At 36.2% G+C, this 13605-nt stretch overlaps 1 long non-coding RNA gene and 1 pseudogene across 1 annotated transcript; both read left to right on the top strand.

The window, feature by feature from the left end:
- The window catches only part of LOC109679001 (deuterosome assembly protein 1-like), a 569124-nt pseudogene that overhangs the window by 392300 nt on the left and 163219 nt on the right, over nucleotides 1-13605 (top strand).
- On the top strand, nucleotides 3009-9318 carry LOC141415685 (uncharacterized). Its single transcript, XR_012440717.1, has 3 exons — nucleotides 3009-3028; nucleotides 5308-5422; nucleotides 9304-9318. It is a non-coding gene; the product is annotated as an uncharacterized lncRNA (long non-coding RNA).

The following is a 13605-nucleotide window of genomic DNA, read 5'->3' as shown; positions in this document are numbered from 1 at the left end:
ATAGGTAAGGTAGCTCCATTATACAGGGAAGAAATTTTAAAACTTTAAATTGACATTTATTTTTAAGCAATTCAAATTATGACTACATATTTTACAGTTTTAAATTTATTTTATAGTGATAATGCAGTAGTCCAGGTACATGTTTTATAAGAAATTTGTGTTGTCAGTAGCTTTCAAGATGTTGCTACGTCTGAGGTGGGTGGAATGTTACATGGAACTTAGCTTGTTAGTCACCTCAGATCATTCTTGCAAGCTGATGTGGTATAGAGATAAACAATCTTACTTCTTATGCCCTAGTAACAGAGAAAATTATAATTTAATATGTTGGACATACTGTTCAAACAAATAGATAATATGGGAAGATGTCACTTCTGACTTATCCTCAATAATGTATATAGTATATATTGATCTTCTAGCCATGATAACAAACTTGTTGATCATTTCATAGGGAAGAAATGTATGGTTGTTAAAAAGAGGTTTTTTCTGAGCATAGTTTATGAGAAATCAATGTCTATTGTCCATTTTGATCCCATGTTCTTTAAAATGTTTTAGTTCAAATTCTAAGTAAATATGTCAACCGTAAAATAGGCTAATTAACTCAATTTTAATAAACGATTTATGGAGTCAGAACTGTCTCTACAGGCCTTTCACTGTTAAACCAAACTTAGAAAACACTCAACAAAACAAACAAGTTTCTTTACCACAGATTTTCAGTCATTAGTAATTTATGTTGTGAGCTTGTATGTAGCACTTCCCCACTTACTCAATATCAGAGTTATTAACCTTCTTTTGTGCTCAGAAAAGGTGAATTAAAGAGCCCAGACCCAACTTCAATGCAAGTCTTCCTCAGAAACTCAAAATACTTAGCATGAGAAGCCTTACGTACTATTTTCATATAAAAGAATTCATATCTACAACCTTGGGAATTGGCTTAACCCTCATCACCCTCAATTTCCTATCTTAACAAATAAGGACAGTAATTATACGGAGCTTTGTTGGAGAAAATTCATGTAAAATAGATTATTATTGATACTATTCTAAAGTATGATAATAGCAATAACTCCTTAACAACTCATAGTACCTAAAATGTATATTTTGGTGAATGGACTAAAGGCTGAGTCTGACATTTCCTCAAGGATAGTCATGTGGGGGAAGGTGATACCTGGCTCATCTGGATAACTAAGCATGCCTAGTTCTTCAGGATAAACCCAAAGTCCACAAGAAATACAGAAAAATGTCTGTTCCACATTCCTGTGGCTACAGATCTGCTCTCCTCTTTGACCATCTGAGTCCATATGTGTCAGAAGACAGATTCAAGTCTGCTACTTGAAACAACTATTCAAAGTGCTAAATTAATAACTCCTTTTCAGGTGCTAAGGAAGGGAAGAAGGTTGTGGGGAGAATGGAAGAGACGCTTGGGCCACAGCCCCAGACCAGTTCTCTGGCAAATGTGCTCATGTTGATTAGCCAACCCAACTGAAAACCTTTCCAAAGGAGTGTGATCTTGATATCAGTGTAAGAATATATGGTCTGACATAGAATAAACGCTTTGCAAAGTGTTCTCTACTTCCAGTTCTCATGGTTCCCATGTGAGAGGGAGGCAGTCAGTGCTGAACACACTGAGGGTACAGAACATTGCTTCCTGTAGCCTTGCGAAGGTAACTCAAAGTTAGATGACATAGCTAGCAGGTGATATTATTCAAGCAAAGACACAGTTACTCTGTCTTTTATTTTTTTAAGTAGTATTTTTCTTGTTTCAGTTGCCCCCTTTTTTCTCTTTGTCAGGCAGTACAGAATGTGTTAAAAGTGCCTAACAAACCAAGACAGTAGGAGACAGACAGCAGCATAAGTGGTAGAATGCACAGCAGGAGACCACCTTAATAAGCAGTTTGGATGGCTACTCCTGCTGCAGAGCTTGTGTCCTGCCAGCTTCATTTGTTGAAACCTTCATTAAATTTGTTTTAATGCCTCATCTGATTTCAGTGTTTGCCAGTGACCTGGTTTTTAAAAGAAACATCATTTCAGCTGTTCTGAATAAATTATTACCATGTAAAGCCCACTGCGGGAAGAGTTTTCGAGATGTAAGGCCACTATGGACCCTACGGTGGAGGACCATAAAGCAGACACCTCTTAATCTTAGCAAGTGAAAAATGAAATCTTTCTTTCCCTCTCCTCACAGCTCAGTGAAGTCAAATTGTAAAAGGCATAAATCAATCAGAAAATAAAAGTCATCTTTCCATGTCAATAGCTAATGCAATAAAGTCTTATTAAAACTATTTTAAGGAAAAACCTTTTAGGCAAAAATGCACGAAATTTTAAAGTCTACAAATTCTTGTTTTTGCCTGAGAAAAATTTGTGTACCACATTATTTAAATAATCTTTTGTTCACTCTTAATTTTTATTGTTTTTCACTCCTGTGATAAGTTTTTAATGTTCACTCACATAAAATGTGAAGCATTTTAGAGTGTTCCAAAGCATTTATTTTCCAGTATACTGGAACTGCACTATGATAGGATGTTTCAAGTATTATTCTTAAAAGTTAGTTTTGAAGTTTCAGGATAATTTATAAGCTAATTTAGAGTAGTGGTATGTAAAACTACTAATGTACAACTAATTTTAAATTTTATTATTTTGCAATAGAGTTGGTCTATATAACATTCATATTTAAATTTATAGTTTGAAAAGTTATATCATGTATTGGAGTAATCACAAACATTAATCATTAAAATTGCTTTGATGAAGTTAATAAATTAAAATTTTCCAATACTAAAAAGCCACAAAATCAGTAGGTTTATCGTAACCACTTGTAAGAGCCCTTGCAAAAGAATGAGTAGACATTCAGGAAGTCAAAAGCATGCTGAGAAAATTCTGTGCTGTAGTATTGCCCAATAAGGAGCAAAACATAGCAGGCTGAGAGGTTGTAGGCTTGTGATGAGATATGTTCTGCACTGAGGACATCATCCCATAGCCCAGGGGAAAGACACTGGGGCAAGAACACTGAACACTGCAGCACTGACTCCTGTCTCAGGTAGGTGGGTTCTGCTTCCCAGCAAAGCAAATCTAGCAAGAGCTTTGAAGTTGAAGTAGGACCTATGGAAAAGCTAACTGAATAGATCATCTCGTTAGGGGATATTAAACCCGGTGAAATAATTTTTAAGGTAGCTTTTATACTGATATATGTAGCATTTTATGAAGATGGCTTTATGAAGTATTTGAATAGCTATATTCTAGGAAGAAGAATTTTTCAGGTATAAAGATGATTTGAAACAAAAGTAGTCTTTCCTTTCAATCTTGTTATTTTATTGATGTTACAATAAAAAGAATGTTCCTATATAAACTTTAGTAATTAACACCATAAAACTGTACACATCCATAGCAAAATGGATAATTGAGATAATTATTTAGATAATTTAGAACAAATAATACTTTGCCTGAATCACTCTATAATTGAGATTACAAAGAGATAACATATTTCTCGATTCACTTCTGTAATTATCTTGTTTTTCCCACTGTGCTCTGAAGTGTAGATAGTAGTCTCACTGAAATTAAAAGGTTCAGCTAGAGACTATATGCAGATGTACTATTCAATTGTTATCATTCTATTTGAATTGTGATACATTTCATCTTACTGAAATAACCATGTTATTTCAGTGTAATTTGCTGTTCTGTTTCCATGGTAATTATGGTTAGGAAGAAAGGGGAAAAGATTTTTTTCAAGATAGGTTAAAAATGAAACCATGTAGTACTTGTTTTTGTGTACTAATTTATGGATACCTCACTTAAATTTACTGCTATTTGTACGCACAGATTTGAAAGTGTTTGCATAATAAGAAACAAGTCTATATAGATTGGTTTTTGGGTAAAAACAGAGAAATCTTATGTGTATTTTTTTCAATGTGTCAAATTAAAATAGAAGACTTTGGAAATGTTGATACGTGTGGGAATCTAGATTATTAAAGAGATTTTAATGTTTTGTGGCCTTTGTTAATTTGATTAAATGTGAACCCCACTTTCATAAAAGATACTTATTTAATCCCAAACAGCCCATGTTGTTAGGACTTCTTCCTAAAATTTTAGGGTAATTTGACTTGTTTCTTTGTTTTATTATGCATTTGTCTGGTCAGCAAATCAAAATTAAAAATTTCACTGATTGGCTTTTTTTAGTCTTACCTTCTACCCTGTTTTAACACAAACAATAAATTCCATACTATGCCTTTTATACTAATTGTAGAGTTTGAAGTCAAGAAAACAGGTTTGAGTCCAAAATCATCACTTCCTAGCAATTCTTGTTTAAAATGTAAATGATGGAATAAATAAGCTAACTTTTTAATATAACATCTACCTTGTTTGAGTTATTAATGAAGATCAAGTGAGCTGGAGGTGTGACTCAAGTAGTAGAGTAACTGCCTCGCAAGCTAGAAACCCTGAGTTCAAACCTCAGTACTGCAAAACAGTTTTTAAAAAAGATCAAATGTGGCTCACACCTATAATCCTAGGTACTCGGGAAGCAGAGATCAGGAAGATAGGGAAGCCAGCCCAGGCAAATAGTTCAAGAGACCCTGTCTCAAAGAAACCTTTCACAAAAAAGGGCTGGTGGAGTGGCCCTGAGTTCAAACCCTAGTACTGCTAAAAAAAAAAATCAAATGAGTTTAGACATAACACCTAATCTTTATTCAGTGCTAAATATGTGCCAGACATTATGTTCTACGCATTTTTACATATATAATTCATTCAACTCTCATAACAACCTCTTTCTTATAAGTGAAAAAATTAATGTCACAGGGAGATAAAATCAACTGCACACAACTTACTAGTGGAGGAACTTATGAAATGATGTAAACAAAAGCACCCTATAAATTATTAATCCCTATAAAAGTTATTATAGGAAGAACTGTTTCAGCATCAAAAAGTATAATTCTGTTAAGAAAGCCAGTGAAGTACAATGGGGAACAACAACAACAAAAGTATCTGTTTAGAACTGTCAGTTCCAGTGGTCTTAACTGTTTTGAGATTTCTCTGAAATTTACTTCAGGTATTTAAATGACCAAGAGATACAAAATTAAAACAGAAGGGGGAGCAATCAAGTGCAATAAGGATAAGCAGAATATCTTTAAAAATTACCAGGTTGACTGCATCCTTTGCCGCAGAAATTACTCAGGAAGGTCATTTTCAAAGAAACACCCAGATAACAAGCCCGATGTTTTGCTGTGTTTCTTCCTCCTTAGACTTCAAAAAAATTAAAAACCTCAGCTAATAAACAAACATGTGTCCTTGGTAGCAACAGTGACAACAATTCCTTTCTTTTAGACTTAGCCAAGATTGCGAGCCAAATAGCAGTGCAACTCCTCCATTGTCACCTTTGATATTTCAAACCAAAGAAATGGCAAGTCCTCTGATTGCTGCTGATGAAGTATTTCTTCTGGTGAGTTGCTGTGCTGTATTTTCCCCTTTTAGCATTGATTACTTTTACACTGACACCAACATAATGATGTACATAGTAGTTTAAAAATGTTATTTCTTGCCAGGCACCAGTGACTCATGCCCATAATCCTAGCTACGTAGGAGGCTGAAATCAGGATGATTTCTGTTTGAGACCAGCCCGGGCAAATAGTTCACAAGGACCCCGCATCCAAAATAACCAGAGCACAATGAACTGGAGGTGTGGCTTAAGCCGTAGGGCACCCACTTTAAGCCCTGAGTTCAAACCCCAGTCCCAGTAAAAAAAAAAATGTTAATTTCTTGGCCAGATTCGGTGGTTCATCCCTACTCAAGACCAGTCTAGGCAAAAAATTAGTGAGACTCCATCTTAACCAATAAACTGACCATGGTGGCATGCCCCTGTCATCCCAGCTGTGGCCATAGGTAGGAAGATCTAAGTCTGAGGCTAGCCCAAGGGCAAAAACTTGAAAAATAACCAATACAAAACACGGCTAAGCATGGCTCAAGTGATAGAGGGCCTGCCTAGCAAGTATAAGACCCTGAGTTCAAACCCTAGTACTACCAAAAGTCACTTCTTGAGTAGGATTCTAAGATGGGTCTGTGAATCATTTGGCCATATCTGTCTATAAGATGAAAAGAAACATAACATTTTCTGAAGTATTTCAGCCAGTGGTTATTAATCTCCAGTACAGGACAGAATCATTGGTGATGCTTTTTAAAAATGCAGTGTTCGAAACACGCCTGCATTTTAAGGAGCTGCAAATAGCTTTTTGTTTCTGCTTAAAAGTACCTTTTTATTGACTTGGACTTACATACAGAAGTGTGCAGATCATAAACAAGCAGCTTGATGAGTCATCACAAAGGAAACACATCAGTGCAGCTACCACTGGGTAATGTAGAGGACATGACCAGCACTCTCAAGCCCCACTCAGCCCCTTCCTGTCAAGACTGAACGTCATCAGTCAGTTGCCTTACACACTGCAAATGCTGCATGTATGCTTTTGTGTCTGACTTCTGTTACTTAACACTGTTTCCGAGATTCATCATCACCTGTGATGTTTTATATTTTCATTATAGTTGGCTGTAGTTTATTGGGTTTTGAGTCTCTTTAGTATTCCATTGTACACAAATAGTTCACACAAAGGTACTATAATTTATTCATTCTGCTTTTGACGGACTTTTAAGTTATTTCTAGTTTGGGCTCTGTTACAAGTAATACTTCTAAAAATATTCTCATACATGTCATTTGGTACACGTGTACACATTTCTATTGAGCATATATCTAAGAGTGGAATCACTAGGTCATATGATATGTATCTCAGCTTTAAGAGGTATGGCCAGTTTTCCTATTTGAGCCAGTGAATACACTAGCAAGTAGCATACAGGAGTTTTCCTGTATTTTTCTAAAGCTTCTTGTTACTGATCTTTTTTATTTTAGCCATTATGATCAGTGCATAATAAGATCCTATTGTGGTTTAATTCATATTTCTCTAGTGACTAATGAGGCTGAGCACATTTCCATATTATGTTTATTGGTCATTTTGATAGCCTTCTTTGTAATGTCTGTTCAATCTCCCTGTCTAATTTTCTATTGGATTATTCTATTCTTACGGATTTGGATCTTTACAAGATTTCTGTCAAGCAGTTGAAAAAAAAGTGATAAGCCATGAACTACTCTGTTAGTCTAACATCAGATGGTCTTAGGATTTTAGGATCATTAGGCAACTATAAAGTGGGTTCCTTTGCTATTTAGCAGGATCCCTCTGAGCCTTCACATGGTGACCTCTTTGTGAGCCGAGTCTCTCTGTGAGCCCTCACACGATGGTGCCGGCCAAGACCCTACATGCAGAAAAAGCCAGTCCATAGAATGTAGGTCACTTCTGATGAAGGTACATTGTTGCCCTTTCCAGGGTGTGAGGGACCTGATGGAGTTGAGCTGCCATTGGGAGGCTGTTTGGTATCCTTGAGAGGTGGTGCATCTCAGTAGCTCAGCTGTGTTTTCTATTGTAAGCAGCCCAGACTTTGGACAGCAACAAAAATTAGATTACTTTTGGTGAAAAGGAAACCCTGCTGTTGTGTTCCATGCATAGTTTCCACGAGGGGGCAAGAACAGAAGCTGTACCAAGTTATCCTGTTGACTTGATAGATGCTCTGTCTCAACCAGTACTCAACAGCATGGCAAGAAGTATTTTGCAAATATTGTTCAGGTTTCAGCTGCAGGCAGCATTGCCTTGCTCTAGATCTTAAGCATTCATGATACAACTTACCCACTGGAAAGTACAGCATTCCACAAGGCATTTGTCCCTTGTAAAGATTCTTCTAGTATGGGATCTACCACATCATTTGACCCAAATAGCAAGATTACTAAAATCTATCCTGACCCCACTGTGGAGCCCTTTCTTGTTCTAGGATTGCTTAAAAAAAAAACTGAATTATATTACTCTAACCAAGGGTAGAATATTTTCAAAGTTCATTCACTTGTCTTTACTTAGCTGTCCTGACATGGCCTAAAAACAAGGGGTCATACCCTGAAATCTTTTGTGGCATTTATCTTTCACGCTCTGGAGCTTTTGACATATTTGCCACTTCTTGCTCATGGGGCCTCATCCATATGATGTTAGTGTCAGTATGACGGAATATCCAGGGGTCCAGGTGCCTCCAGAGTTGGTTCTGACAACATCATTAACATCAGGTTGGGCAAGACCATGGTGTGTGCTGTTGTCCACTCCATGTGAATGCTGACTACTTCTGACCATCTGTGTATTGGTTACTAGAAAGAATGCATTTTCTAGAGTTACAGCTGTATCCCACGTACCCAGGCTGGGAAATTCTACTCCAGTGACTATGCTGAACCTGACACAGCAGCCACAGTTGGGACTACCACTTGGATGAATGTGCAGGACTCCATTATCAGTGCCATGGTCTCTAATTTTGGCAGGGGCCACACTGTGAACTAAATCCCCTTATGACAAGGTTCACCTCTCTACAAAGGTGAACCATAAAGCCTAACAAAATAAAAAATTAAAGGGGAGTCAAGAGATCACAGAACTGGAAAGTTACAGCACAAATTTCCCCAACTTTAAAAAATAATAATTTTTAAATGAAGGATTATAAGGTGATCAAATACTGTCCTTTATTACATAGTCACAGATTTTTATTTTTTCTTTTCATGGAGTGGCAGGGATAAGCTGAGTGCTGTGTGCCTGCTTGGAACTTCATACCAGGACTTCCTTTCCCCTCCTTATTTTTGGATGGCAATCCCATAAAAACAGGTCTCAGACAGTTAAATTGCACATCACCAGTATGGGTGGAATTGTCACTCAGATATTGTCAACTCTAATAGACAAATAAGATATATCCCAATGTTGCAGCCCTTCCTACAACAGAGCCACTTTTACACCTGAATTATGTTATGCAGCCCGCCTTCCTTAATGGATAACTCCAAGTATAAAACCCCCTCATTAAGCCAATCCACATGAACCACCTTTACCCAATCCATCTATAATCTTTACTTTAGCTTTTTGCAGTTACCTATTTTCAGATGAGAATCAGAGGCTTTTCAAGTTAGTAGGGCATGTTTTAAGCAGGTTCCCTGGTGATTATTTTGCCCCTGCATTTGTAGTTGGCCACTACCATATTCATTTCTGGAGCTTTTTAATGTACTGGTGCTGTGATGTCTCTCTTAGCTCCTTGAGGATTTCATTAGCAGTGACATTACACTGATAAGAGCTCAGCTGAAGACATTATTATCATTAACAGCTGCAGAGTTGACAACGTCAGGGATGAAGGCCGCCTGGGAACACAAAGATTTTTAGAGGCTCTGTAGTAATCTCACTGTTTTGTTGTTTTTCATTCTCTCCTCAGTCTCCCCCAGATATGTCCTTCCCAGCTTCGATGGCTGCACAACATTTCCTTCTGAAAGAAGAGAAGCGAGCAAAAGAACTTGAAAGACTTCTAAATACACATATTGATGAACTGCAAAGACATACAGAATTTACTCTTAATAAATACACCAAACTAAAACAAAATAGACATATATGAGCTTTTAACATTTTTTGTTTGCTTCCCCCACCCAAAGATAAAAAGCTCTGGCAAAATATTTACAAAGCTGATTCATGAAACTGAAAAATTTTGTTCTCTTTTCTTGAGTAATTTCTGTAAGGCAGCTAGAAAATAGTAAGTATTTTGTTTGATAAAGCCGTTTGAATTTCTGCATTCACATGCTAAGTTCTGCTGTAGAGTTATTATAAAATAAACCTGACTATTCCAAAAAAGACTTTTTTCTTCCAGTCCAATGAAGAACAGTTTGAATTAAAAATGCAGGGTTTTTTTCCACTCAAATCATGTTAGAAACCCATTTCCTCTGCAGCAACTCAAGATGAGGATAAGGGAAGTGCTGTGCCCAGAATACAAGGGAACCAAGTACAGCTCAGTTGTATTAGGTGTGAAACTCAAGGACTTTTTTAATGAAAAAATTTAAATATTTTGAACTATGTAACCATACTAGGAGTTCATTTAGGAAAAAGACATAGGTTTACTTTTACATGCACTTGCAATGTCTGTTTTAATTTCTGAAAGGTGTGGAATGCACAATGTACACACTTAAGATACACGTGTCAGACATTGATGTTTCCGTGTTAGTGCTAATCGCGTTATGGATGTGAACAAGTTAAAATAAATATAAACCATTACTGTTGCTAATTCTCTTTTGTAATCACCTCTGTTTTTAATACAATGAAAAAATGCAAAGTTCAATGGACTCAAAACATAAATGTTGTTTGTATAGAACAGTAACAGGATGGCATAGTGAACAATAAAATTAAAGTTACAAATATACAAGAATGATATTCAATATTCTATTCTTTCTTTGAAAATGGTATATATAGCCAGCTATATGGAGATTGTGAAAATTCAAGGTAAATCTTACAGCTTTCATCATTTTCTTTCTTTAAAAAAAAACAAACAATCTCAACATACTGAAAGAGTTAAAATGCCTTCAGATAAAAAGCATCATTTTCATGTTAAAAATAAGAGTATTATTCACTTTAGGTGACACAGGCATGTGTATTTATAGCTCTTGATGTTTGCAAAGGTCTTCTTAATTTAGGTTCCTATAACAAAAATATCATGAACGCTGTGGCTTGAACAACAGACATTCATTTCTCACACTTCTGGAGGATGGGAAGTCTAAGATCAAGGTACCAGCTGAGCTGGTGTCTAGTGAGGCCCAGTTCCTGGCTGGAGAAACACACTTTCTTACTGTATTCCCACATGATGGTGAGAAAAAAGTTATCTCTACTATAAGGACACTAATCCATTACATTTATGGGGGCTCCCCCAATGACCTACTTAATTCCTAAAGATCTGACATCTTAATGCCATCCCCTGAGGGTTGTGATTTTGAGAGGACACAAACACTTATCCCATAAAATCTAACATAGCATTATTCTTTTAAACTAAAACAAACCTGTGAAGTCAGTAAGGCCAGTATCCTTGATCTGGGAACCAGGGCGGTTATATTCAGTCATGGCAAGCAAGACAGTCAGAAAGGATACCCTGCTTTCTGATTCCTGGCCCTAGTTCTTATTACTTCCCAGTGTCACTTCTTATAAGTAAGCAGATGGTGAACAGACACCAAGCATGGCTTTGAGTGAACCCACAAAGCCCCACGTGAAGAAAAGCTTTGAGTGAACCCACAAAGCCCCACGTGAAGAAAATAATGGGATTAATGTCACTTATAAGTTATTTACTAATATTTAGCCTGCACATGAAGAAAATGAAATATTTTTTCAGTGTTATCTTTAGAAGGTGGGAAGAAAAGGTACATTTAGGAAAAGGGCTGTCCATAAATTCTTTTCATGTCCCTTCTTTCTTTTTTTTTTTGGTGGTACTGGGGTCTGGGGTTTGAACTCAGGGCCTCATGCTTGCTAGGCAGGTGCTCTACAACTTGAACCACTCTTAATAGCCCTCTTTTTATGTCCCTATTGCAAATGGAAACAATGAAGAAATTTATGTGATATATAATGGATGAAAAATGTTTGCTGAAATAAAGATCTAGGCTACAGTTTAATTAGAACTTAGAAGAGACAAAAAAAACATAGGTGTGGAGTGCATCTAGGACTAATAGTGGATTGATTTGCCCCTGTGAATCATTGCATCAAGTCCCTAGGAAAACTAGTTTTAAATCACTAATTCAGCATTCCACTTAATGCCAGCTTTCTTTGAACCATGGTTTTCATTATTTTTAAAAGATTTTTATTAGCATATGTTAGTTGTACAGGGGTTTCATTGTGACATTTTCATATTACAGTGTACCTTGGTTAGGTTTAGTTCATTTGCCCATTTCCTCATTGGGTCATTGATTTTTTGGAAGTTTAGTTTTTTGAGCTCCCTATAAAGTATGGTTATTAATCTCTCCTCAGTTACAGAGCTGTAAAAGATTTTCTCTCACTGTGTGGGCTCTCTTCAGTCTGGTGACTTTCCTTTGCTGTGCAGAAACTTAGATTTCATGTAATTCCATTTGCTGACCTTTCTCTTAATTGCTGGGCTATTTGAGTTCTATTCAGGAAGTTATTGCCTATGGCTATATGTTCCAGTGTTTTTCATAATCTTTCTTTTCAAAAAATTTCATGCCTTAAGATCTTTGACCCACTTTGAATTGATGCTAGTATAGGGTGAAAGGGAACTCGTTTCAGTTTTCTGTATACAGACATCCAGTTTTCCCAGCACCATTTGTTGAAGAGGCTGTTTTTCTCCCAATGTATGTTTTGGGCTCCTTTGTCAAAAAAACAGATGACTGTAGCTGAGTGGACTTATGTCTGGGTCCTCTGTTCTGTTCCATTGATCTTCATGTCTGTTTCTGTGCCAGTACCATGCTGTTTTTATTGCTTTGGCTCTGTTGTATAGTTTGAAGTCAGGTATTGTGATGCCTCCAACATTGCTCTTTTTGCTCAGTATTGCCTTGGCTAATCCAAGATCTTCTGTGCTCCCATATGAACTTTAGGGTTGATTTTCTATATCTGTGAAGAATGTCATTGGAATTTTGATGGGGATTGCATTGAACATGTAGATAGATTGCTTTTGGTAGTATGGCCATTTTCACAATGTTGATTCTACCAATCCATGAGCATGGGAGATCTTTCCATCTTTTGTAGTCTTCTTCAATTTCTTTATTTGGTGATATACAGTTTTTGTTGTAGAAGTCTTTCACTTCCTTTGCTAAATTTATTCCTAGGTATTTTTCAAGGAATTTTTCATTGTAAATGAAATTGTTTTCCTATATTCTTTCTCAATCTGCTCACTGTTGGTGTAGAACAGCTATTGGGTTTTTAATATTAATATTATATCCTGCTATTTGCTGAAGGTATTTATGATACCTAAGAGTTTTTGGTGTCATTTTAGGGTCCTTTATATATAAGATCATATGATCTGCAAATAGGGATAATTTTGATTTCTTTCTGTATTTGAATTCCTTTTATTTCTTCATCCTGTCTTATAGCTCTGGCTAGGAATTGAAAAATATATTGAGTAAGAGTGGAGAGAGTAGATACCCTTTTCTCATTTCTGACTTTAGAAGAAATGGTTTTAGTTTTTCTACATTTAGTATGATGTTGGCAATAGGTTTGTCATATATCATCTTTATTAGATTGAGGTACATTCCTTCAATTCCTAGTTTCATCAGAGCTTTTTATCATGAATGGATGTTGAATTTGTTAGACTTTTTCTGCATATATTAAGATTATATGATTTTTGCCTTTAATTCTTTTATATGCTGTATTACATTTATCACTTTGCATATGTTGAACCATCCCTGCACTGCTGGAATAAAACCAACTTGATCACGGTGTATGATCTTTTTGATCTGTTGTTGAATTCAGTTTTCCAGTACGATTTTTGCCTTTAATTCTTTTATATGCTGTATTACATTTATCACTTTGCATATGTTGAACCATCCCTGCACTGCTGGAATAAAACCAACTTGATCACGGTGTATGATCTTTTTGATCTGTTGTTGAATTCAGTTTTCCAGTACTTTACTGAGAGTTTTTGTATCTATGTTCATTAAAGAGATTGGCCTATAAGTCTGTCTTTTTGTTGTTGTGTCCTTGCCTGGTTTTGGAATGAGTGAAATACTGGCTTCATAGAATGAGTTTGGTAGGGAAAAGT

The sequence above is a fragment of the Castor canadensis genome, chromosome 1 (genome assembly GCF_047511655.1).
Source record: "Castor canadensis chromosome 1, mCasCan1.hap1v2, whole genome shotgun sequence".
In the NCBI taxonomy this organism is placed as follows: Eukaryota; Metazoa; Chordata; class Mammalia; order Rodentia; family Castoridae; genus Castor; species Castor canadensis.
The sequence above is the reverse complement of the archived record's forward strand: the minus strand, read 5'-3'. Positions and strand labels throughout refer to the sequence as shown.